This window comes from Orcinus orca, chromosome 3, assembly GCF_937001465.1.
Source record: "Orcinus orca chromosome 3, mOrcOrc1.1, whole genome shotgun sequence".
Taxonomy (NCBI): Eukaryota; Metazoa; Chordata; class Mammalia; order Artiodactyla; family Delphinidae; genus Orcinus; species Orcinus orca.
The window spans coordinates 45471650-45499593 of NC_064561.1; positions in this window are offsets into that span (position 1 = coordinate 45471650).

Genomic DNA, 27944 nt, shown 5'->3' on the forward strand with positions numbered 1-27944 from the left:
TCTTCAACTCGCTTTCTTGTGAGCTGGCCGCAACACCGCAGGATTGCTTCAGACCCCAGTCTGGTTCCGGCACGGCACGCTGAGCCTTTGGTTAATTCCTCTTCCTGGTGGGAAATGAGAGTGAAATTTGCCCGTCCAGACACCTCCAGCTAGTCTCTCATTGGTTCTCCCTATTCCTGTTCATCTTCCGCAGAAATTGCAAACTGGGTCAAACAGGAGGTTAAAGGCACTGACTCTCCAAGTCGGGAGAGTGTTAGTAAAGCGTCTGGAATGTTGCACCCGAGTACCAGGGGACGAGAACTGAGACATATTTGAGCAGGTCTCCCGATTACACGGTTGATCATACTCTGGGTTCTACATGCATGTTTTAGCTGAAGGAGGAATCCCTTGAACCTGGAGAGTTGACACCCGTGGAATGGGTACCATGCAATATGACTTCAAAGGGTCTTCAATTGCTCACCAAACCTCTCCAATCCTATCACTGCTGTGTTTATACCCCTGTACACACGCTTGATTCTCTTTCGGAGACATAGCAATCCATAGGTTTTAAGATACTTACTAGTCAGGTACATTCTTAGGCGTTTAATATGGGGTGTTGAGTCCATTTCGTTGAGCAAGGAGTAGCTCTTGTCTATTACATATTTGGCTTAAGGAACTTTATCTGTGCTCATTTCAATCTCTGGTTTTATGCAGCACCCCAACTCACCTTTCCCCTTAAGCAAGCATAAGTTGGTTTTCTAAATTTGAGACCCTGTTCTGTTTTGTAATTCAGTTCCTGTGTAGCCAAGTTAAATTCCGTGTATTAGTGATATCTTAGGATGTTTCTTTTTCTGTGTGACTTATTTCAGTTAGAATCATCGTACCTGAATCCACTCATTATGCTGCTACGGGCCTGATGACATAGATTTCATTGCTGAGTGATATTGCATTGTACGTAAGTACCACAAATTCTTTATCAATTTTTCACTTTCTGTGATATTGAACTTGTACCGTAAACGACGTTCTTGTAAACAGAGCCGTCCCAAACTTTAGGGTGGCTGTGTCTTTTTGATTTTAAGTTCCGTAAGCTATAGGACCATAAGTGGAAGTGCCCTAGGCTCTGTTGCTTTGTTTTTTAGATGTTTTAGGAAACACCATACACTTCTCCCTTGTGGCTGTTGGAAATTTACTTCCCACACATCAGCATAACAAGGATCCCAGTTCTCAGTGGCCTGTCCTGCCTTTCTGGATTTTACACTTTTTTCAGATGGCCCTTTTGACAGGGGGGAAGTGAGACTTCATTGGAGTGCAGATTTCCTTTGCAAGCTTGCTTGGTTGGCCAAAAAGGGCGTATGCGTTTTTTCCTGAATATATTCAGGATAAAATGCATACGCCCTTTTTGGCCAAGTGCATCATTGTGGACGTTCTGCCTCTTTTCCTATGCTTTAAATGCAATTCCAGTCTACCTCCTGAAATCGGTTTCCTGCAATTCTGCCCCGCTTTCAAGTCCTCTTGGCAGCCTTACTTCAGTATGTTTTTGGACGATAGCTGTCATTTATAACTCTGCAGGTTTGTGAATTACAGTGCCCCTGAGCTCCTTTCTCCAACTCGCTTTCTTGTGAGCTGGCCGCAACACCGCAGGATTGCTTCAGGCCCTAATCTGGTTCCAGCACGGCACGTGAGCCTTTGGTTAATTCCTCTTCCTGGTGGGAAATGAGAGTGAAATTTGCCCGTCCAGACACCTCCAGCTAGTCTCTCATTGGTTCTCCCTATTCCTGTTCATCTTCCGCAGAAATTGCAAACTGGGCCAAACAGGAGGTTAAAGGCACTGACTCTCCAAGTCGGGAGAGTGTTAGTAAAGCGTCTGAAATGTTGCACCCGAGTACCAGGGGACGAAAACTGAGACATATTTGAACACGTCTCCCGATCACATGGTTGATCATACTCTGGGTTCCGCATGCATATTTTAGCTGAAGGAAGAATCCCTTAAACCTGGAGAGTTGAGACCCGTGGAATGGGTACCATGCAATATGACTTCAAAGGGTCTTCATTTGCTCACCGAACCTCTCCAATCCTATCACTGCTGCGTTTATGCCCCTGTACACACGCTTGATTCTCTTTCGGAGACATAGCAATCCATAGGTTTTAAGATACTTACTAGACAGGTACATTCTTAGACGTTGAATATGGGGTGTTGAGTCCATTTCGTTGAGCAAGAAGTAGCTCTTCTCTATTACATATATGGCTAAGGAACTTTATCTGTGCTCATTTCAATCTCTGGTTTTATGCAGCACCCCAACTCACCTTTCCCCTTAAGCAAGCATAAGTTGGTTTTCTAAATTTGAGACCCCGTTCTGTTTTGTAATTCAGTTCCTGTGGAGCCAAGTTTACATTCCGTGTATTAGTGATATCTTATGATGTTTCTTTTTCTGTGTGACTTATTTCAGTTAGAATCATCATATCTGAATCCACTCATTATTCTGCTATGGGCGTGATGACATAGATTTCATTGCTGAGTGATATTGCATTGTACGTAAGTACCACAACTTCTTTATCCATTTTTCACTTTCTGCGATATTGAACTTGTACCGTAAATGAGGTTCTTGAAAACAGAGCCATCCCAAACTTTGGGGTGGCTGTGTCTTTTTTATTTTAATTTCCCTAAGCTATAGGACCATAAGTGGAAGTGCCCTAGGCTCTGTTGCTTTGTTTTTTAGATGTTTCAGGAAACAGCGTACACTTCTCCCCAGTAGCTGTTGGCAATTTACATCCCGCCCATCAGCATAACAAGGCTCCCTGTTCTCCATGGCCTGTCCTGCCTTTCTGGATTTTACACTTTTTTCAGATGGCCCTTTTGACTGGGGGGAAGTGAGACTTCATTGGAGTGCAGATTTCCTTTGCAAGCTTGCTTTGTTGGCCAAAAAGGGCGTATGCGTTTTTTCCTGAATATATTCAGGAAAAAACGCATACGCCCTTTTTGGCCAAGTGCATCATTGTGGACGTTCTGCCTCTTTTCCTATGCTTTAAATGCAATTGCAGTCTACCTCCTGAAATCGGTTTCCTGCAATTCTGCCCCGCTTTCAAGTCCTCTTGGCAGCCTTTCTTCAGTATATTTTTGGATGATAGATGTCATTTATAACTCTGCAGGTTTGTGAATTACAGTGCCCCTGAGCTCCTTTCTTCAACTTGCTTTCTTGTGAGCTGGCCGCAACACCGCAGGATTGCATCAGGCCCTAATCTGGTTCCGGCATGGCACGATGAGCCTTTGGTTAATTCCTCTTCCTGGTGGATATGAGAGTTAAATTTGCCCATCCAGACACCTCCAGCTAGTCTCTCATTGGTTCTCCCTATTCCTGTTCATCTTCCGCAGAAATTGCAAACAGGGCCAAACAGGAGGTTAAAGGCACTGACTCTCCAAGTCGGGAGAGTGTTAGTAAAGCATCTGGAATGTTGCACCCGAGTACCAGGGGACGAGAACTGAGACATATTTGAACACGTCTCCTGATCACACGGTTGATCATACTCTGGGTTCCACATGCATGTTTTAGCTGAAGGAAGAATCCCTTAAACCTGGAGAGTTGAGACCCGTGGAATGGGTACCATGCAATATGACTTCAAAGGGTCTTCATTTGCTCACCGAACCTCTCCGATCCTATCACTGCTGCGTTTATGCCCCTGTACACACGCTTGATTCTCTTTCGGAGACATAGCAATCCACAGGTTTTAAGATACTTACTAGTCAGGTACATTCTTAGGCGTTGAATATGGGGTGTTGAGTCCATTTTGTTGAGCAAGGAGTAGCTCTTGTCTATTACATATATGGCTAAGGAAGTTTATCTGTGCTCATTTCAATCTCTGGTTTTATGCAGCACCCCAACTCCCCTTTCCCCTTAAGCAAGCATAAGTTGGTTTTCTAAATTTGAGACCCTGTTCTGTTTTGTAATTCAGTTCCTGTGTAGCCACGTTTATATTCCGTTTTTTAGTGATATCTTATGATGTTTCTTTTTCTGTGTGACTTATTTCAGTTAGAATCATCATACCTGAATCCACTCATTATGCTGCTATAGGCCTGATGACATAGATTTCATTGCTGAGTGATATTGCATTGTACGTAAGTACCACAACTTCTATATCCATTTTTCACTTTCTGCGATATTGAACTTGTACCGTAAACGAGGTTCTTGTAAACAGAGCCGTCCCAAACGTTGGGGTGGCTGTGTCTTTTTGATTTTAATTGCCGTAAACTATGGGACCATAAGTGGAAGTGCCCTAGGCTCTGTTGCTTTGTTTTTTAGATGTTTCAGGAAACACTGTACACTTCTCCCCAGTGGCTGTTCGCAATTTACATCCCGCCCATTAGCATAACAAGGCTCCCAGTTCTCCATGGCCAGTCCTGCCTTTCTGGATTTTACACTTTTTTCAGATGGCCCTTTTGACCGGGGGGAATTGAGACTTCTTTGGAGTGCAGATTTCCTTTCCAAGCTTGCTTGGTTGGCCAAAAAGTGCGTATGCGTTTTTTCCTGAATATATTCAGGAAAAAACGCATATGCCCTTTTTGGCCAAGTGCATCATTGTCCACGTTCTGCCTCTTTTCCTATGCTTTAAATGCAATTCCAGTCTACCTCCTGAAATCGGTTTCCTGCAATTCTGCCCTGCTTTCAAGTCCTCTTGGCAGCCTTACTTCAGTATATTTTCGGACGATAGCTGTCATTTATAACTCTGCAGGTTTGTGAATTACAGTGCCCCTGAGCTCCTTTCTTCAACTCGCTTTCTTGTGAGCTGGCCGCAACACCGCAGGATTGCTTCAGACCCCAGTCTGGTTCCGGCACGGCACGCTGAGCCTTTGGTTAATTCCTCTCCCTGGTGGGAAATGAGAGTGAAATTTGCCCGTCCAGACACCTCCAGCTAGTCTCTCATTGGTTCTCCCTATTCCTGTTCATCTTCCGCAGAAATTGCAAACTGGGCCAAACAGGAGGTTAAAGGCACTGACTCTGCAAGTCGGGAGAGTGTTAGTAAAGCGTCTGTAATGTTGCACCCGAGTACCAGGGGACGAGAACTGAGACATATTTGAGCAGGTCTCCCGATTACATGGTTGATCATACTCTGGGTTCTACATGCATGTTTTAGCTGAAGGAGGAATCCCTTGAACCTGGAGAGTTGACACCCGTGGAATGGGTACCATGCAATATGACCTCAAAGGGTCTTCAATTGCTCACCAAACCTCTCCAATCCTATCACTGCTGTGTTTATACCCCTGTACACACGCTTGATTCTCTTTCGGAGACATAGCAATCCATAGGTTTTAAGATACTTACTGGTCAGGTACATTCTTAGGCGTTTAATATGGGGTGTTGAGTCCATTTCGTTGAGCAAGGTGTAGCTCTTGTCTATTACATGTTTGGCTTAAGGAACTTTATCTGTGCTCATTTCAATCTCTGGTTTTATGCAACACCCCAACTCACCTTTCCCCTTAAGCAAGCATAAGTTGGTTTTCTAAATTTGAGACCCTGTTCTGTTTTGTAATTCAGTTCCTGTGTAGCCAAGTTAAATTCCGTGTATTAGTGATATCTTAGGATGTTTCGTTTTCTGTGTGACTTATTTCAGTTAGAACCATCGTACCTGAATCCACTCATTATGCTGCTACGGGCCTGATGACATAGATTTCATTGCTGAGTGATATTGCATTGTACGTAAGTACCACAAATTCTTTATCCATTTTTCACTTTCTGTGATATTGAACTTGTACCGTAAACGACGTTCTTGTAAACAGAGCCGTCCCAAACTTTAGGGTGGCTGTGTCTTTTTGATTTTAATTTCCCTAAGCTATAGGACCATAAGTGGAAGTGCCCTAGGCTCTGTTGCTTTGTTTTTTAGATGTTTCAAGAAACACCATACACTTCTCCCGAGTGGGTGCTGGCAATTTACATCATGCCCATCAGCATAACAAGGCTCCCAGTTCTCCATGGCCTGTCCTGCCTTTCTGGATTTTACACTTTTTTCAGATGGCCCTTTTGACCGGGGGGAAGTGAGACTTCATTGGAGTGCAGATTTCCTTTGCAAGCTTGCTTGGTTGGCCAAAAAGGGCGTATGCGTTTTTTCCTGAATATATTCAGGAAAAAACGCATACGCCCTTTTTGGCCAAGTGCATCATTGCGGACGTTGTGCCTCTTTTCCTATGCTTTACATGCAATTCCTGTCTACCTCCTGAAATCGGTTTCCTGCAATTCTGCCCCGCTTTCAAGTCCTCTTGGCAGCCTTACTTCAGTATATTTTTGGACGATAGCTGTCATTTATAACTCTGCAGGTTTGTGAATTACAGTGTCCCTGAGCTCCTTTCTTCAACTCGCTTTCTTTTGAGCTGACCGCAACACCGCAGGTTTGCTTCAGGCCCTAATCTGGTTCCGGCATGGCACGCTGAGCCTTTGGTTAATTCCTCTGCCTGGTGGGAAATGAGAGTTAAATTTGCCCGTCCAGACACCTCCAGCTAGTCTCTCATTGGTTCTCCCTATTCCTGTTCATCTTCCGAAGAAATTACAAAGTGGGCCAAACAGGAGGTTAAAGGCACTGACTCTGCAAGACAGGAGAGTGTCAGTAAAGCGTCTGGTATGTTGCACCCGAGTACCAGGGGACGAGAACTGAGACATATTTGAACAGGTCTCCCGATCACATGGTTGATCATACTCTGGGTAACACATGCATGTTTTAGCAGAAAGAGGAATCCCTTAAAGCTGGAGAGATGAGACCCGTGGAATGGGTACCATGCAATATGCCTTCAAAGGGTCTTCATTTGCTCACCAAACCTCTCCAATCCTATCACTGCTGCGTTTATGCCCCTGTACACACGCTTGATTCTCTTTCGGAGACATAGCAATCCATAGGTTTTAAGATACTTACTAGTCAGGTACATTCTTATGCGTTTAATATGGGGTGTTGAGTCCATTTCGTTGAGCAAGGAGTAGCTCTTGTCTATTACATATTTGGCTTAAGGAACTTTATCTGTGCTCATTTCAATCTCTGATTTTATGCAGCACCCCAACTCACCTTTCCCCTTAAGCTAGCATAAGTTGGTTTTCTAAATTTGAGACCCTGTTCTGTTTTGTAATTCAGTTCCTGTGTAGCCAAGTTTACATTCCGTGTATTCGTGATATCTTATGATGTTTCTGTTTCTGTGTGACTTATTTCAGTTAGAATCATCATACCTGAATCCACTCATTATGCTGCTACAGGCCTGATGACATAGATTTCATTGCTGAGTGATATTGCATTGTACGTAAGTACCACAGCTTCTTTATCCATTTTTCACTTTCTGCGATATTGAATTTGTACCGTAAACGAGGTTCTTGTAAACAGAGCCGTGCCAAACTTTTGGGTGCTGTGTCTTTTTGATTTTAATTTCCCTAAGCTATAGGACCATAAGAGGAATTGCCCTAGGCTCTGTTGCCTTGTTTTTCAGATGTTTCAGGAAACACCATACACTTCTCCAGAGTGGCTGTTGGCAATTTACATCCCGCCCGTCAGCATAACAAGGCTCCCAGTTCTCCATGGCCTGTCCTGCCTTTCTGGATTTTACACATTTTTCAGATGGCCCTTTTGACCGGGGGGAAGTGAGACTTCATTGGAGTGCAGATTTCCTTTGCAAGCTTGCTTGGTTGGCCAAAAAGGGCGTATGCGTTTTTTCCTGAATGTATTCAGGATAAAACACATACGCCCTTTTTGTCCAAGTGCATCATTGTGGACGTTCTGCCTCTTTTCCTATGCTTTAAATGCAATTCCAGTCTACCTCCTGAAATCGGTGTCCTGCAATTCTGCCCCACTTTCAAGTCCTCTTGGCAGCCTTACTTCAGTATATTTTTGGACGATAGCTGTCATTTATAACTCTGCAGGTTTTTGAATTACAGTGCCCCTGAGCTCCTTTCTTCAACTCGCTTTCTTGTGAGCTGGCCGCAACACCGCAGGATTGCTTCAGGCCCTAATGTGGTTCCGGCACGGCACGCTGAGCGTTTGGTTAATTCCTCTTTCTGGTGGGAAATGAGAGTGAAATTTGCCCGTCCAGACACCTCCAGCTAGTCTCTCATTGGTTCTCCTTATTCCTGTTCATCTTCCGCAGAAATTGCAAACTGGGCCAAACAGGAGGTTAAAGGCACTGACTCTGCAAGTCGGGAGAGTGTTAGTAAAGCGTCTGGAATGTTGCACCCGAGTACCAGGGGACGAGAACTGAGACATATTTGAACACGTCTCCCGATCACACGGTTGATCATACTCTGGGTTCCACATGCATGTTATAGCTGAAGGAAGAATCCCTTAAACATGGAGAGTTGAGACCCGTGGAATGGGTACCATGCAATATGACTTCAAAGGGTCTTCAATTGCTCACCAAACCTCTCCAATCCTATCACTGCTGTGTTTATGCCCCTGTGCACACGCTTGATTGTCTTTCAGAGACATAGCAATCCATAGGTTTTAAGATACTTAGTAGTCAGGTACATTCGTAGGCGTTTAATATGGGGTGTTGAGTCCATTTCGTTGAGCAAGGAGTAGCTCTTGTCTATTACATATTTGGCTAAAGGAACTTTATCTGTGCTCATTTCAATCTCTGGTTTTATGCAGCACCCCAACTCACCTTTACCCAAAGCAAGCATAAGTTGGTTCTCTAAATTTGAGACCCTGTTCTGTTTTGTAATTCAGTTCCTGTGTAGGGAAGTTTACATTCCGTGTATTAGTGATATCTTACGATGTTTCTTTTTCTGTGTGACTTATTTCACTTAGAATCATCATACCTGAATGCAGTCATTATGCTGCTACGGGCCTGATGACATAGATTTCATTGCTGAGTGATATTGCATTGTACGTAAGTACCACAACTTCTTTATCCATTTTTCACTTTCTGCGATATTGAACTTGTACCGTAAACGAGGTTGTTGTAAACAGAGCCGTGTCAAGCTTTGGGGTGACTGTGTCTTTTTGATTTTAATTTCCCTAAGCTATAGGACCATAAGTGGAAGTGCCTGAGGCTCTGTTGCTTTGTTTTTTAGATGTTTCAGGAAACACCATACACTTCTCCCGAGTGGCTGTTGGCAATTTACATCCCGCCTGTCAGCATAACAACGCTCCCAGTTCTCCATGGCCTGTCCTGCCTTTCTGGATTTTACACTTTTTTCAGATGGCCCTTTTGACCGGGGGGAAGTGAGACTTCATTGGAGTGCAGATTTCCTTTGCAAGCTTGCTTGGTTGGCCAAAAAGGCCGTATGAGTTTTTTCCTGAATATATTCAAGAAAAAACGCATACGCACTTTTTGGCCAAGTGCATCATTGTGGACGTTGTGCCTCTTTTCCTATGCTTTAAAAGCAATTCCAGTGTACCTCCTGAAATCGGTTTCCTGCAATTCTGGCCCACATTCAAGTCCTCTTGGCAGCCTTACTTCAGTATATTTTTGGACGATAGCTGTCATTTATAACTCTGCAGGTTTGTGAATTACAGTGCCCCTGAGCTCCTTTCTTCAACTCGCTTTCTTGTGAGCTGGCCGCAACACCGCAGGATTGCTTCAGGCCCTAATCTAGTTCCGGCACGGCATGCTGATCCTTTGGTTAATTCCTCTTCCTGGTGGGAAATGACAGTTAAATTGGCCCGTCCAGACAACTCCAGCTAGTCTCTCAATGGTTCTCCCTATTCCTGTTCATCTTCCGCAGAAATTGCAAACTGGGTCAAACAGGAGGTTAAAGGCACTGACTCTCCAAGTCGGGAGAGTGTTAGTAAAGCGTCTGGAATGTTGCACCCGAGTACCAGGGGACGAGAACTGAGACATATTTGAACACATCTCCCGATCACACGGTTGATCATACTCTGGGTTCCACATGCATGTTTTAGCTGAAGGAAGAATCCCTTAAACCTGGAGAGTTGAGACCCGTGGAATGCGTACCATGCAATATGACTTCAAAGGGTCTTCATTTGCTCACCGAACATCTCCAATCCTATCACTGCTGCGTTTATGCCCCTGTACACACGCTTGATTCTCTTTTGAGACATAGCAATCCATAGGTTTTAAGATACTTAGTAGTCAGGTACATTCTTAGGAGTTTAATATGGGGTGTTGAGTCCATTTCGTTGAGCAAGGAGTAGCTCTGGTCTATTACATATTTGGCTTAAGGAACTTTATCTGTGCTCATTTCAATCTCTGATTTTATGCAGCACCCCAACTCACGTTTCCCCTTAATCTAGCATAAGTTGGTTTTCTAAATTTGAGACCCTGTTCTGTTTTGTAATTCAGTTCCTGTGTAGCCAAGTTTACATTCCGTGTATTAGTGATATCTTATGATGTTTCTGTTTCTGTGTGACTTATTTCAGTTAGAATCATCATACCTGAATCCACTCATTATGCTGCTACAGGCCTGATGACATAGATTTCATTGCTGAGTGATATTGCATTGTACGTAAGTACCACAGCTTCTTTATCCATTTTTCACTTTCTGCGATATTGAATTTGTACCGTAAACGAGGTTCTTGTAAACAGAGCCGTGCCAAACTTTTGGGTGCTGTGTCTTTTTGATTTTAATTTCCCTAAGCTATAGGACCATAAGAGGAATTGCCCTAGGCTCTGTTGCCTTGTTTTTCAGATGTTTCAGGAAACACCATACACTTCTCCAGAGTGGCTGTTGGCAATTTACATCCCGCCCATCAGCATAACAAGGCTCCCATTTCTCCATGGCCTGTCCTGCCTTTCTGGATTTTACACATTTTTCAGATGGCCCTTTTGACCGGGGGGAAGTGAGACTTCATTGGAGTGCAGGTTTCCTTTGCAAGCTTGCTTGGTTGGCCAAAAAGGGCGTATGCGTTTTTTCCTGAATGTATTCAGGATAAAACACATACGCCCTTTTTGTCCAAGTGCATCATTGTGGACGTTCTGCCTCTTTTCCTATGCTTTAAATGCAATTCCAGTCTACCTCCTGAAATCGGTGTCCTGCAATTCTGCCCCACTTTCAAGTCCTCTTGGCAGCCTTACTTCAGTATATTTTTGGACGATAGCTGTCATTTATAACTCTGCAGGTTTTTGAATTACAGTGCCCCTGAGCTCCTTTCTTCAACTCGCTTTCTTGTGAGCTGGCCGCAACACCGCAGGATTGCTTCAGGCCCTAATGTGGTTCCGGCACGGCACGCTGAGCGTTTGGTTAATTCCTCTTCCTGGTGGGAAATGAGAGTTAAATTTGCCCGTCCAGACACCTCCAGCTAGTCTCTCATTGGTTCTCCTTATTCCTGTTCATCTTCCGCAGAAATTGCAAACTGGGCCAAACAGGAGGTTAAAGGCACTGACTCTCCAAGTCGGGAGAGTGTTAGTAAAGCGTCTGGAATGTTGCACCCGAGTACCAGGGGACGAGAACTGAGACATATTTGAACACATCTCCCGATCACACGGTTGATCATACTCTGGGTTCCACATGCATGTTATAGCTGAAGGAAGAATCCCTTAAACATGGAGAGTTGAGACCCGTGGAATGGGTACCATGCAATATGCCTTCAAAGGGTCTTCATTTGCTCACCGTACCTCTACAATCCTATCACTGCTGCGTTTATGCCCCTGTGCACACGCTTGATTCTCTTTCAGAGACATAGCAATCCATAGGTTTTAAGATACTTAGTAGTCAGGTACATTCGTAGGCGTTTAATATGGGGTGTTGAGTCCATTTCGTTGAGCAAGGAGTAGCTCTTGTCTATTACATATTTGGCTAAAGGAACTTTATCTGTGCTCATTTCAATTTCTGGTTTTATGCAGCACCCCAACTCACCTTTACCCAAAGCAAGCATAAGTTGGTTCTCTAAATTTGAGACCCTGTTCTGTTTTGTAATTCAGTTCCTGTGTAGGGAAGTTTACATTCCGTGTATTAGTGATATCTTACGATGTTTCTTTTTCTGTGTGACTTATTTCACTTAGAATCATCATACCTGAATCTACTCATTATGCTGCTACGGGCCTGATGACATAGATTTCATTGCTGAGTGATATTGCATTGTACGTAAGTACCACAACTTCTTTATCCATTTTTCACTTTCTGCGATATTGAACTTGTACCGTAAACGAGGTTGTTGTAAACAGAGCCGTGTCAAGCTTTGGGGTGACTGTGTCTTTTTGATTTTAATTTCCCTAAGCTATAGGACCATAAGTGGAAGTGCCCGAGGCTCTGTTGCTTTGTTTTTTAGATGTTTCAGGAAACACCATACACTTCTCCCGAGTGGCTGTTGGCAATTTACATCCCGCCTGTCAGCATAACAACGCTCCCAGTTCTCCATGGCCTGTCCTGCCTTTCTGGATTTTACACGTTTTTCAGATGGCCCTTTTGACCGGGGGGAAGTGAGACTTCATTGGAGTGCAGATTTCCTTTGCAAGCTTGCTTGGTTGGCCAAAAAGGCCGTATGAGTTTTTTCCTGAATATATTCAAGAAAAAACGCATACGCACTTTTTGGCCAAGTGCATCATTGTGGACGTTGTGCCTCTTTTCCTATGCTTTAAAAGCAATTCCAGTGTACCTCCTGAAATCGGTTTCCTGCAATTCTGGCCCACATTCAAGTCCTCTTGGCAGCCTTACTTCAGTATATTTTTGGACGATAGCTGTCATTTATAACTCTGCAGGTTTGTGAATTACAGTGCCCCTGAGCTCCTTTCTTCAACTCGCTTTCTTGTGAGCTGGCCGCAACACCGCAGGATTGCTTCAGGCCCTAATCTGGTTCCGGCACGGCATGCTGATCCTTTGGTTAATTCCTCTTCCTGGTGGGAAATGACAGTTAAATTGGCCCGTCCAGACACCTCCAGCTAGTCTCTCAATGGTTCTCCCTATTCCTGTACATCTTCCGCAGAAATTGCAAACTGGGTCAAACAGGGGGTTAAAGGCACTGACTCTCCAAGTCGGGAGAGTGTTAGTAAAGCGTCTGGAATGTTGCACCCGAGTACCAGGGGACGAGAACTGAGACATATTTGAACACATCTCCCGATCACACGGTTGATCATACTCTGGGTTCCACATGCATGTTTTAGCTGAAGGAAGAATCCCTTAAACCTGGAGAGTTGAGACCCGTGGAATGCGTACCATGCAATATGACTTCAAAGGGTCTTCATTTGCTCACCGAACATCTCCAATCCTATCACTGCTGCGTTTATGCCCCTGTACACACGCTTGGTTCTCTTTTGAGACATAGCAATCCATAGGTTTTAAGATACTTACTAGTCAGGTACATTCTTAGGCGTTTAATATGGGGTGTTGAGTCCATTTCGTTGAGCAAGGAGTAGCTCTTGTCTATTCCATATTTGGCTTAAGGAACTTTATCTGTGCTCATTTCAATCTCTGGTTTTATGCAGCACCCCAACTCACCTTTCCCCTTAAGCAAGCATAAGTTGGTTTTCTAAATTTGAGACCCTGTTCTGTTTTGTAATTCAGTTCCTGTGTAGCCAAGTTTACATTCCGTGTATTAGTGATATCTTATGATATTTCTTTTTCTGTGTGACTTATTTCAGTTAGAATCATCATACCTGAATCCACTCATTATGCTGCTACGGGCCTGATGACATAGATTTCATTGCTGAGTGATATTGCATTGTACGTAAGTTCCACAACTTCTTTATCCATTTTTCACTTTCTGTGATATTGAACTTGTACCGTAAACGAGGTTCTTGTAAACAGAGCCGTCCCAAACTTTGAGGTGGCTGTGTCTTTTTGATTTTAATTTCCCTAAGCTATAGGACCATAAGAGGAAGTGCCCTAGGCTCTGTTGCTTTGTTTTTTAGATGTTTCAGGAAACACCATACACTTCTCCTGAGTGGCTGTTGCCAATTTACATCCCGCCCATCAGCATAACAAGGCTCCTAGTTCTCCATGGCCTGTCCAGCCTTTCTGGATTTTAAACTTTTCTCAGATGGCCCTTTTGACCGGGGGGAAGTGAGACTTCATTGTAGTGCAGATTTCCTTTGCAAGCTTCCTTGGTTGGCCAAAAAGGGCGTATGCCTTTTTTCCTGAATATATTCAGGAAAAAACGCATACGCCCTTTTTGACCAAGTGCATTATTGTGGACGTTCTGCCTCTTTTCCTATGCTTTAAATGCAATTCCAGTCTACCTCCTGAAATCGGTTTCCTGCAATTCTGCCCCGCTTTCAAGTCTTCTTGGCAGGCTTACTTCAGTATATTTTTGGACGATAGCTGTCATTTATAACTCTGCAGGTTTGTGAATTACAGTGTCCCTGAGCTCCTTTCTTCAACTCGCTTTCTTGTGAGCTGGCCGCAACACCGCAGGATTCCTTCAGGCCCTAATCTGTTTCCAGCACGGCACGCTGATCCTTTGGTTAATTCCTCTTCCTGGTGGGAAATGAGAGTTAAATTTGCCCGTCCAGACACCTCCAGCTAGTCTCTCATTGGTTCTCCCTATTCCTGTTCATCTTCCGCAGAAATTGCAAAATTGCCAAACAGGAGGTTAAAAGCACTGACTGTCCAAGTTGGGAGAGTGTTAGTAAAGTGTGTGGAAAGTTGCACCCGAATACCAGGGGACGAGAACAGAGAAATATTTGAACACGTCTCCCGATCACACGGTTGATCATACTCTGGGTTTCACATGCATGTTTTAGCTGAAGGAAGAATCCCTTAAACCTGGAGAGTTGAGACCCGTGTAATGGGTACCATGCAATATGACTTCAAAGGGTCTTCATTTGCTCACCGAACGTCTCCAATCCTATCACTGCTGCGTTTATGCCCCTGTACACACGCTTGATTCTCTTTCGGAGACATAGCAATCCATAGGTTTTAAGATACTTACTAGTCAGGTACATTCTTAGGTGTTTAGTATGGGGTTTTGAGTCCATTTCATTGAGCAAGGAGTAGCTCTTGTCTATTACATATTTGGCTTAAGGAACTTTATCTGTGCTCATTTCAATCTCTGGTTTTATGCAGCACCCCAACTCACCTTTCCTCTTAAGCAAGCATAAGTTGGTTTTCTAAATTTGAGACCCTGTTCTGTTTTGTAATCCAGTTCCTGTGTAGCCAAGTTTACATTCCGTGTATTAGTGATATCTTATGATGTTTCTTTTTCTGTGTGACTTATTTCAGTTAGAATCATCATACCTGAATCCCCTCATTATGCTGCTACGGGCCTGATGACATAGATTTCATTGGTTAGTGATATTGCATTGTGTGTAAGTACCACAACTTCTTTATCCATTTTTCACCTTCTGTGATATTGAACTTGTACGGTAAACAAGGTTCTTGTAAACAGAGCAGTCCCAAACTTTGGGGTGGCTGTGTCTTTTTGATTTTAATTTCCCTAAGGTATAGGACCATAAGTGGAAGTGCCCTAGGCTCTGTTGCTTTGTTTTTTAGATGTTTCAGGAAACACCATACACTTCTCCAGAGTGGCTGTTGGCAATTTACATCCCGCCCATCAGCATAACAAGGCTCCCAGTTCTCCATGGCCTGTCCTGCCTTTCTGGATTTTACACTTTTTTCAGATGGCCCTTTTGACCGGGGGGAAGTGAGACTTCATTGGAGTGCAGATGTCTTTGCAAGCTTGCTTGGTTGGCCAAAAAGGGCGTATGCGTTTTATCCTGAATATATTCAGGAAAAAACGCATACGCCCTTTTTGGCCAAGTGCGTCATTGTGGACGTTCTGCGTCTTTTCCTATGCTTTAAATGCAATTCCAGTCTACCTCCTGAAATCGGTTTCCTGCAATTCTGCCCCGCTTTCAAGTCCTTTTGGCAGCCTTACTTCAGTATATTTTTGGACGATAGCTGTCATTTATAACTCTGCAGGTTTGTGAATTACAGTGCCCCTGAGGTCCTTTCTTCAACTCGCTTTCTTGTGAGATGTCCGCAACACCGCAGGATTGCTTCAGACCCTAATCTTGTTCTAGCATGGCACGCTGAGCCTTTGGTTAATTCCTCTTCCTGGTGGGAAATGAGAGTTAAATTTGCCCGTCCAGACACCTCCAGCTAGTCTCTCATTGGTTCTCCCTATTCCTGTTCATCTTCCGCAGAATTTGCAAACTGGGCCAAACAGGAGGTTAAAGGCACGGACTGTCCAAGTCGGGAGAGTGTTAGTAAAGCATCTGGAATGTTGCACCTGAGTACCAGGAGACAAGAACTGAGACATATTTTAACACGTCTCCCGATCACACGGTTGATCATACTCTGGGTTCCACATGCATGTTTTAGCTGAAGGAAGAATCCCTTAAACATGGAGAGTTGAGACCCGTGGAATGGGTACCATGCAATATGACTTCAAAGGGTATTCATTTGCTCACCGAACCTCTCCAATCCTATCACTGCTGCGTTTATGCCCCTGTACACATGCTTGATTCTCTTTCGGAGACATAGCAATCCATAGGTTTTAAGATACTTACTAGTCAGGTACATTCTTAGGCGTTTAATATGGGGTGTTGAGTCCATTTCGTTGAGCAAGGAGTAGCTCATGTCTATTACATATTTGGCTTAAGGAACTTTATCTGTGCTCATTTCAATCTCTGGTTTTATGCAGCACCCCAACTCCCCTTTCCCCTTAAGCAAGCATAAGTTGGTTTTCTACATTTGAGACCCTCTTCTGTTTTGTAATTCAGTTCCTGTGTAGCCAAGTTTACATTCCGTGTATTAGTGATATCTTATGATGTTTCTTTTTCTGTGTGACTTATTTCAGTTAGAATCATCATACCTGAATCCACTCAATATGCTGCTACGGGCCTGATGACGTAGATTTCATTGCTGAGTGATATTGCATTGTACGTAAGTACCACAACTTCTTTATCCATTTTTCACTTTCTGCGGTATTGAACTTGTACTGTAAGCAAGGTTCTTGTAAACAGAGCCGTCCCAAACTTTGGGGTGGCTGTGTCTTTTTGATTTTAATTTCCCTAAGCTATAGGACCATAAGTGGAAGTGCCCTAGGCTCTGTTGCTTTGTTTTTTAGATGTTTCAGGAAACACCATACACTTCACCCGAGTGGCTGTTGGCAATTTACATCCCACCCATCAGCATAACAAGGCTCCCAGTTCTCCATGGCCTGTCCTGCCTTTCTGGATTTTACACTTTTTTCAGATGGACCTTTTGACCGGGGGCAAGTAGGACTTCATTGGAGTGCAGATTTCCTTTGCAAGCTTGCTTGGTTGGCCAAAAAGGGCGTATGCGTTTTTTCCTGAATATATTCAGGAAAAAACGCATATGCCCTTTTTGGCCAAGTGCATCATTGTGGACGTTCTGCCTCTTTTCCTATGCTTTAAATGCAATTCCAGTCTACCTCCTGAAATCGGTTTCCTGCAATTCTGCCCGACTTTGAAGTCCTCTTGGCAGCCTTACTTCAGTATATTTTTGAACGATAGCTGTCATTTATAACTCTGCAGGTTTGTGAATTACAGTGCCCCTGAGCTCCTTTCTTCAACTTGCTTTCTTGTGAGCTGGCCGCAACACCGCAGGATTGCATCAGGCCCTAATCTGGTTCCGGCACGGCACCCTGAGCCATTGGTTAATTCCTCTTCCTGGTGGGAAATGAGAGTTAAATGTGCCCGTCCAGACACCTCCAGCTAGTCTCTCATTGGTTCTCCCTATTCCTGTTCATCTTCCACAGAAATTGCAAATTGGGCCAAACATGAGGTTAAAGGCACTGACTCTCGAAGTCGGGAGAGTGTTAGTAAAGTGTCTGGAATGTTGCACCCGAGTACCAGGGGACGAGAACTGAGACATATTTGAACACGTATCCCGATCACACGGTTGATCATACTCTGGGTTCCACATGCATGTTTTAGCTGAAGGAAGAATCCCTTAAACCTGGAGAGTTGAGACCCGTGGAATGGGTACCATGCAATATGACTTCAACGGGTCTTCATTTGCTCACCGAACCTCTCCAATCCTATCACAGCTGCGTTTATGCCCCTGTACACACGCTTGATTCTCCTTCAGAGAGATAGCAATCCATAGGTTTTAAGATACTTACTAGTCAGGTACATTCTTAGGCGTTTAATATGGGGTGTTGAGTCCATTTCGTTGAGCAAGGAGTAGCTCTTGTCTATTACATATTTGGCTTAAGGAACTTTCTCTGTGCTCATTTCAATCTCTGGTTTTATGCAGCACCCCAACTCACCTTTCCCCTTAAGCAAGCATATGTTGGTTTTCTAAATTTGAGACCCTGTTCTCTTTTGTAATTCAGTTCCTGTGTAGCCAAGTTTACATTCCGTGTATTAGTGATATCTTATGATGTTTCTTTTTCTGTGTGACTTATTTCAGTTAGAATAATCATACCTGAATCCACTCATTATGCTGCTACAGGCCTGATGACATAGATTTCATTGCTGAGTGATATTGCATTGTACGTAAGTACCACAACTTCTTTATCCATTTTTCACTTTCTGTGATATTGAACTTGTACCATAAACGATGTTCTTGTAAACAGAGCCATCTCAGACTTTGGGGTGGCTGTGTCTTTTTGATTTTAATTTCCCTAAGCTATAGGACCATAAGTGGAAGTGCCCTAGGCTCTGTTGCTTCGTGTTTTAGATGTTTCAGGAAACACCATACACTTCTCCCGAGTGGCTGTTGGCAATTTACATCCCGCCCATCAGCATAACAAGGCTCTCAGTTCTCCATGGCCTGTCCTGCCTTTCTGGATTTTACACTTTTTTCAGATGGCCCTTTTGACCGGGGGGAAGTGAGACTTCATTGTAGTGCAGATTACCTTTGAAAGCTTGCTTGGTTGGCCAAAAAGGGCGTATGCATTTTTTCCTGAATATATTCAGGAAAAAACGCATACGCCCTTTTTGGCCAAGTGCATCATTGTGGACGTTCTGCCTCTTTTCCTATGCTTTAAATGGAATTCCAGTCTACCTCGTGAAATTGGTTTCCTGCAATTCTGTCCCGCTTTCAAGTCCTCTTGGCAGCCTAACTTCAGTATATTTTTGGACGATAGCTGTCATTTATAACTACGCAGTTTTGTGAATTACAGTGCCCCTGAGCTCCTTTCTTCAACTCGCTTTCTTGTGAGCTGGGCGCAACACCGCAGGATTGCTTCAGGCCCTAATATGGTTCCGGCACGGCACGCTGAGCCTTTGGTTAATTCCTCTTCCTGGTGGGAAATGAGAGTGAAATTTGCCCGTCCACACACCTCCAGCTAGTCTCTCATTGGTTCTCCCTATTCCTGTTCATCTTCCGCAGAAATTGCAAACTGGGCCAAATAGGAGGTTAAAGGCACTGACTCTCCAAGTCGGGAGAGTGTTAGTAAAGTGTCTGGAATGTTGCACCTGAGTACCAGGGGATGAGAACTGAGACATATTTGAACACGTCTCCCGATCACACGGTTGATCATACTCTGGGTTCCACATGCATGTTTAGCTGAAGGAAGAATCCCTTAAACCTGGAGAGTTGAGACCCGTGGAATGGGAACCATGAAATATGACTTCAAATTGTCTTCATTGCTCACCGAACCTCTCCAATCCTATCACTGCTGCGTTTATGCCCCTGTACACATGCTTGATTCTCTTTCGGAGACATAGCAATCCATAGGTTTTAAGATACTTACTAGTCAGGTACATTCTTAGGCGTTTAATATGGGGTGTTGAGTCCATTTCGTTGAGCAAGGAGTAGCTCTTGTCTATTACATATTTGGCTTAAGTAACTTTATCTGTGCTCATTTCAATCTCTGGTTTTGTGCAGCACCCCACCTCACCTTTCCCCTTAAGCAAGCATAAGTTGGTTTTCTAAATTTGAGACCCTGTTCTGATTTGTAATTCTGTTCCTGTGTAGCCAAGTTTACATTCCATGTATTAGTGATATCCTATGATGTTTCTTTTTCTGTGTGACTTATTTCAGTTAGAATAATCATACCTGAATCCAATCATTATGCTGCTATGGGCCTGATGACATAGATTTCATTGCTGAGTGATATTGCATTGTGTGTAAGTACCACAACTTCTTTATCCATTTTTCACTTTCTGCGATATTGAACTTGTACCGTAAACGAGGTTCTTGTAAACAGAGCCGTCCCAAACTTTGAGGTGGCTGTGTCTTTTTGATTTTAATTTCCCTAAGCTATAGGACCATAAGTGGAAGTGCCCTAGGCTCTGTTGCTTTGTTTTTTAGATGTTTCAGGAAACACCATACACTTCTCCAGAATGGCTGTTGGCAATTTACATCCCGCTCATCAGCATAACAAGGCTCCCAGTTCTCCATGGCCTGTCCTGCCTTTGTGGATTTTACACCTTTTTCAGATGGCCCTTTTGACCGGGGGGAAGTGAGACTTCATTGGAGTGCAGATTTCCTTTGCAAGCTTGCTTGGTTGGCCAAAAAGTGCGTATGCGTTTTTTCCTGAATATATTCAGGAAAAAACGCATACACACTTTTTGGCCAAGTGCATCATTGTCGACGTTCTGCCTCTTTTCCTATGCTTTAAATACAATTCCAGTCTACATCCTGAAATCGGTTTCCTGCAATTCTGCTCCGCTTTCAAGTCTTCTTGGTAGCCTTACTTCAGTATACTTTTGGACGATAGCTGTCATTTATAACTCTGCAGGTTTGTGAATTACAGTGTCCCTGAGCACCTTTCTTCAACTCGCTTTCTTGTGAGCTGGCCGCAACACCGCAGGATTGCTTCAGGCCCTAATCTGGTACCGGCACGGCACGCTGAGCCTTTGGTTAATTCCTCTTCCTGGTGGGAAATGAGAGTTAAATTTGCCCGTCCAGACACCTCCAGCTAGTCTCTCATTGGTTCTCCCTATTCCTGTTCATCTTCCGCAGAAATTGCAAACTGGGCCAAACAGGAGATTAAAGGCACTGACTCTCCAAGTCAGGAGAGTGTTAGTAAAGCGTCTGGAATGTTGCACCCGAGTACCAGGGGATGAGAACTGAGACATATTTGAACACGTCTCCCGATCACATGGTTGATCATACTCTGGGTTCCACATGTATGTTTTAGCTGAAGGAAGAATCCCTTAAACCTGGAGAGTTCAGACCCGAGGAATGGGTACCATGCAATATGACTTCAAAGGGTCTTCATTTGCTCACCGAACCTCTCCAATCCTATCACTGCTGCGTTTATGCCCCTGTACACACGCTTGATTCTCTTTCGGAGACATAGCAATCCATAGGTTTTAAGATACTTACTAGTCAGGTACATTCTTAGGTGTTTAGTATGGGGTGTTGAGTCCATTTCATTGAGCAAGGAGTAGCTCTTGTCTATTACATATTTGGCTTAAGGAACTTTATCTGTGCTCATTTCAATCTCTGGTTTTATGCAGCACCCCAACTCCCCTTTTTACGGGAGTTAGTGCATCATTGTCGACGTTCTGCCTCTTTTCCTATGCTTTAAATGCAATTCCAGTCTACCTCCTGAAATCGGTTTCCTGCAATTCTGCCTTGCTTTCAATGCCTCTTCCTAGCCTTACCTCAATATATTTTTTGAAAATAGTTGACCTTTACAACTCTGCAGGTTTTTGAATTGCAGTGGCCCTTAGCTCCATTTTTCAGCTCTTATTTTTGTGATCTTGCCTCATAAACGCAGTATTCCTTCAGGCCCTCTTCTTCTTCTGGGTCACCTTTCTGTGCCTTTGGTTTATTCTTCTTACTGATGTGAAATTAGAGTGACATGTGCCCATTGAAACCGCTACAGCTAGTTTCTCACTGGTTCCCCCTATTCCCATTCATCCTCCGCACTAACTGCAGACTGTGCGATACCAGAACTTAAAGGCATTGACTCTCCATGTGGGGATATTGTTAGTAAAGTGGCTGGAATGTCGATCCGGATCCCCAGGAGAGGAAAATTGAGGTGCATTTTAGAAACCTTTCCCGATCATATCGTATACCAGTCGCTGGGTTTCCCAAGCATGGTTTAGCTGTAGGAAGATTCCCTTCAACCTGGAGTGTTGGGACCCTTGGAATGAGTAGCATGAAGTATTGCATTAAACTTTTGGCAGTTGCTCACCAAAGCTCACCAATCCTCTCAGCCCCAAGTGTCCAGCCTTATGTCTTATCCAGCTGTGGGTTTATATGTGGTCAATCCAGGTTGCATCACAGCTCCTGAGCGAATTTTGTAAGAATTTTTCTCTCTTTCATTGTTTCTGTGTTTTGTTTATAAATTTATTTCTATAATGGGGTTTAGCTCATTTTCACTGCTGTGTTTGTGCCGCTCTGCACACACTTGATTCCCTTATGGAGATATATCAATACATGGGTTTTAAGATTCTTATTACTCAGATATATTTCTCTGTGGTGTATAGGGTGTGTTGAGGCCAGTTCATTGAGCAAGGTGTAGATCTTGTCTAATACCTATTTGGTTTCTTGAACGGTATCTGTGCTAATTTCAAACTCTGGTTTTATGCATCACCCCACCTCTCCTTTCCCCTTAAGCTGACATAAGTGTGTTTTCTAAATGTGAGACACTGTTCTGTTCTGTAATTCATTTCTTGTGCAGCCATATTTACCCTCCCTCTATAAGTGATATCTTATGATATGTTTCTTTTTCTGTTTGACTTATTTCAAGTAGTATTATCGGACCTAAATCCACTCTTTATCCTTCTACTAGCCTTATTACATTGATTTCATGGTGAAGAGATATTCCATTGTACATAAGTACCACATCTTCTTTATCCATTGTTCTCTTTCCTGGGATATTTAAGGTGTACTGAAGTTGAGGTTCTTGTAAACAGAGTAGCCCTAAACTGTGGTGTGCTTGTGTCTAGTTGATTTTTAGACTTCCCTAGATATACTCCCATGATTGGAAGTGTCCTATGCTCTGTAGCTCTGTTTTTTAGACGATTTAGGAACCACCATACACTTCTCCAGAGTGGCTCTCGGCAGTTCACACACTGCCCATCAGCGTATAAAGGCTCCCTGTTCTCCATGGCCTGTCCTGCATTTCTGGTTTTTACAATTTTTTAGGATGGCCCTTTTGACTGGTGGGAAATGAGACTTCTTTGTTGTGCACATTTGCATTGCTTGCTTGCTTCGTTGCCCATAAAGTGCATATGCGTTTTTTCCTGGATATAATCAGGAAAAAACGCATACGCCCTTTTGGGCCAACTGCATCATTGTCGAAATTCTGCCGCTTTTCATGTGCTTTAAAGATGAGTCCAATCTATCTCTTGAAATCTGTTTCTTGCAATTCTGTCTTGCATTCAGATCCTCTTCTTTGCCTTACTTCAACATATTTTTGGACGTTAGTTTTCATTTATAACTCTGCAGATTTGTGAATTGCAGTGACCCTGAGCTCCATTTTTTAAGTTGCTCTTTTGTGAGCTGGCCTCAAACCCGCAGGATTTCTTCAGGCCCTATTTTGGCTCTGGCGAGGTGGGCTGAGCCTTTTTTAAATTCTTATTCTTAATGGGAAATTAGAGTGATATGTGTCCGTCCGAACCCCTACAACTATTCTCTCATTGGTTCCCCCTCTTCCCGTTCATCCTCCTCACAATTTGCAAAATGTGTGAAACAGAAGTTTAAATGTGCTGATTCTCCAAGTGGGGAGATTCTAAGTAACATGGCTGGAATGGTGAACAGGAGCACCAGGAGAGGATAAATGAGGTGCATTTTAGACACATCTCCCGATCACATGGTGTACAGTTCTCTGGGTTTTCCATGCATGTTTTAGCTGTAGGAAGATCCCTTGAACCTGCAGATTTGGGACCCATTGAATGGGTACCAGGTAGTATTACTTTAAAGGGTGTGCATTTCCTCACCCAACCTCACATTTCACTTAGTGCAAACAGTTTCCAGCCTTATGTCTCATCCTGCTGTGGGTCTAGATGTGTTCAATCCATGTTGCATCACTGTCCCTGAGGAAAAGTTGTAAGAGGTTTTCTCTGTCTCTCTGTTGTTTATTTTTTTCAATTTATTACTATATTGGTTACAGCTGATTTTCAAAGCTCTGTTTCTTGCTGCTGTACATCCACTTGATTCACGTACAGAGAGACATCAATAAATTCTTTTTCAGATTCTTACCAGTCGTATATATTCTTTTCTGGTGACTTGAGTGTGCTGAGTGCAGTTCTTTTAGCTACCGTGTAGGCCTTGTTGATTATCAGTTTGGTATTTGGAATGGTATCTTTGCTAATTTCAACCTCCTGGATGATGCCTCACCCCTCCCCACCTTTCCCGTTTAGCAGTCTTATGCGTGTTTTCTACATATTTGACTATGTTTTTGTTTTGTAATTTATTTCATGTGTAGCCATTTTGGATTCCACCTTTAAGTGATATCTTATGATATGTGTCTTTTTCTTTTTGAATTATGTCACTTAGAATGATCATACGTAACTCCTCCGGAGTTGTTACAACTGGCCATATTTCATTGATTTCCAGGCTGAATAATATTCCACTCTACCTAAGTACCACATCTCTATCCATTTTTTCCCTCCAGAGACATTTAAGTTATATCCTAGTCGAGGATCTTTTAAACAGAGAGGGGGTAAACATTGGGGTGCCTGTGTCCTCTCGATTTTTGTTTTTCCCAAGATATACGCCCATGAGTGCAAGTGCCCTATGCTCTGTAGCTCATTTTCTAGATGCTTTAGTAAACACAATACACTTCTCCAGAATGGCCGTTGGCAATATACATTTCCACTATAAGTCTCACAGGGCTCCCTCTTCTCCTTGCCCTGTCCTGCATTTCTGTTGTTTACGCTTTATGAGGATGGCTCTTCTGACTGATGCGAAGTGATATCTTTTGTAGTATTGACTTCCAGTGCCCACCTGTTTGCTTGGCTAAAAGAGTGTATGCCCTTTTCTTGAATATATACAGAAAAAAACGCATACACCCTTTTTGGCCAACTGCAAAGTTGGCAATGTTCAGCTCCTTTTCTTGTGCTTAATGGCGAGTCCTTTCTACCTCCTCAAATCCCTTTCCTGCCATTCTCCCTTGCTTACAAGTCCTTTTCTCTGACTTTCCTCAAGACATTTTTCAGTGATGGATATTTTCAACTCTGCAGTTTCGTGAATTTTACTGCCCCTGAGTTCCATTGTTCAACTTGTGTTTATGGGAACTGGCCACAAAGCAGCGGGATTTCCTCAAGCCCTATACTGTTTCCATGGGCAACCCTAGCCTTTGGTCAATTCATCTTCCTGATTGGAAATTAGAGTGACATGTGCCTGTCTGAACACCTAGGACTTGTCTCTCATTGTTCCTCATCCTTCCGCTTCATCCTCTGGACAAATTCCAAACTGTACGCAACAGGATGTTGACAGTGCTGACATCTCCAAGTGGGGAGACTCTTAGTAAAGACGCTGGACGGGTGAACCCGAGCACCAGGAGATGAGGAGATGAGATGCCTTTTCCAAACTCTTCCCGATCAGACGGTATACCATCCTCTGGGTGTGACAGACATGTTTTAGCAGTAGGAAGAGTCCCATTCATGTAAGGAGAACACCAGGGCTTTTTCAAAATCAGTGTCTCCCCGAAACCCAAACTGGGGAATTTTTTAAGCTACGGCTACACATATGTTCATTAAGGGCCTTGGAAGTAGGCAGAGTCCAAACTTTAGATGATTGAAGTCTTCAGCGTCAGAAGCACTCACCACCAGCTTCCCTTAGGTTACACTTTAACTGTCATTGATAGATGATGTCAATAAAAATATCTATTCTTTTTCAGATTATTTCCCCTTATAGGTTATTGCAAAATGTTGAGTGTAGTTCCCTGTGCTATACAGTAGTTCCTTGTTGATGATCTATTTTATACATAGCAGTGTGTATGTGTTAATCCCAAACTGTTAATTTATCCCTCCTCTCACCTTTCCCCTTTGGTAATAATAAATTATAAGATTTTATACTTCTCAGAAATGGGGGAGCTGAAAGACAGGTATCATTTTCAATGGAAAAGCATTTAAAACAAGATTGAAGCTTTAACCAAGATTATTAGATGTACATCCTTCGAAAGAAATCACTTCGTTTCTCTAATATTGACCTGACAAATAAGACAAACCTTTTCACTGAACTTCCTTATAATAAAGTGATGGAAATATCAAATGGAAGTGTTAGAAACATCTTATTTTACCCGAGCCTTATACACTGTTCTATGTTAACTACAGTTTGGCTCACACATCTGTTCATTGAGGTTACAATAGTCTCAATTTCTGTTACTGATCCTCTAGAGTGGACCCCAACAAGTGTCCCCCTGCACAGTGTCATTGGGGCCAACAGATCGAGACTGAGTTTGGTTCACTAGCAAAGGAAACTTTATATTTTGATCAGAGAATGAAGAGGCGAGAGCATGCACTACCCCGTGGGCTGTGGGCTGGGCTGCTGTGTAGAGATCCTGTCAGAGTCAGTGGGAGGGAGGGGGGGGAGCTCTCGAGGGCCGGGTTGGCTGCAGCTCAGGCTCTATATCGCGGAGTCTGCACTGGGCCCCAGGAGCTGAGGTGTCGACCCAGCCATTCTGCACTAGGAAATCTGGTCTGAAGTGCCGGGTGTGGAACCTCTGCATGCGGGTCCCTAGGAGCACATGAAATCAGACAAAGCACAAAGGATAAAAAAGGTTAGACTTGACTTTATTGCCCAGATTCTATTTTTATCTCCCAGGGATTTTTAATGGGCTTTGCTGGGGACAAACCCCTCCTCTGCCTTCTGTCCCGTTCCTCATTCTTGGAGTGCTGAGGGTGCAGACCCTTCTTCTGTAACTGCTGAGTGCTGAGTTGGGAGCCCTCATACCCAGGGGCGTGGGTCAGAGCTTCTCCCCAGCAGCCTCCAGGTGACGTTGATTGTCCCCAGGACCCCTGCCTCCCTGCTCGTACACCTGAGCACCAGCATTGGAAGTGTTATAGATTCTAATGACCTTTAAGGGTCCAGGAAAGAGATGTGCAGAGACGCTGTGGGGGCCGGTTTCACCCTGCCCCACATTTGTTCGGCCACCTTAGGCTGACCGTTTCTGCCAGCCTAGATGCTCTGACCAGTAGTCTGCGCTTTCTTCAATTAGGCCCCTGAATTAACGTACAAACAGCACCAGTTGTCAGAGCCCTGCCCGCTCAAGTCCCAGACAGTCCAGGGTCAGTGGTGATCAAGGACCATGATGGCCACTGAGTCAACAGCCTTTTGAAGTAAACAGGAGTCCAGCCGGTCTTATTGGCCACCATCATCATGGTGTCTGTAGGCTTTTCTATGGTGACACTGTGATATACGGTTCCCCCGCCAAGATTATTAGCTCCCCTCTGGGTGTAGTAAGTCCTGCAAGCAGTAGTCTACTCTTTTGGGACACACTCATTGTTTTATGAGAGAAACTCCAGGTCAAGTGATGTTCACATGAGTCGTCAAGGTGCCCTGTTGCCCCTGGTTATCTCTCTGGATGTTGGAGTTGGAGGGCCTCCTCACTCGAGGTCGGTGTGCCCACGGAGCGAACCCTGCAACTTCAGGGCATGGTTGGTGGTTAGGATCACCACGTGGGGTCCTTTTCCCTTAGGAGGGAGGTGGCCTTTTGGGCTGCTGATTTCCAGGTTTTTAGGTACCGCCAGTATCTTGGCCAGATGTGGCAGTGGGCCAAGCCCCTTGGTGACCGTAGTTTATCCTACCTGGATGGCATTCTTGCATTGTTCCATTTCAAGTGGTCCCAGTTTTTGTGCTAATTCTCCAATGGCGATTCACCTTTCACCGGGAATGTAAAGGTCAAAGGGTTTAGCTCAATTAGGGAGTTCCAGGGCAAGGGTCTGAATTGACTGCTCTTTCCATTCTTGAAAGGCCACTTCTGGATTCTATTCAAAAGGATCATCATCTTTTCCTTTCAGTGTTTCATATAGAGGCCCAGCTAGTAGACTGTAGTTAGGGATCCAGAAGCAGCAAACCCTGGCCTCCCCAGGAACCCCTAAGCTGTCTTCTAGTTTTAGAAAGGGGTAAGGCTGAAAATGGTTTCTTCCCTTTCCTGGGATGGGCTTCTCCGACCTTCTGTGAGAATGAAGCCCAGGCAGGTCACCGCAGTCTGTGATATTTGAGCTTTTTCTTGGACAACTTCTATCCTTTATTGGCTTGGTAGTTCAGAGACCTCCTTAGTAGGGC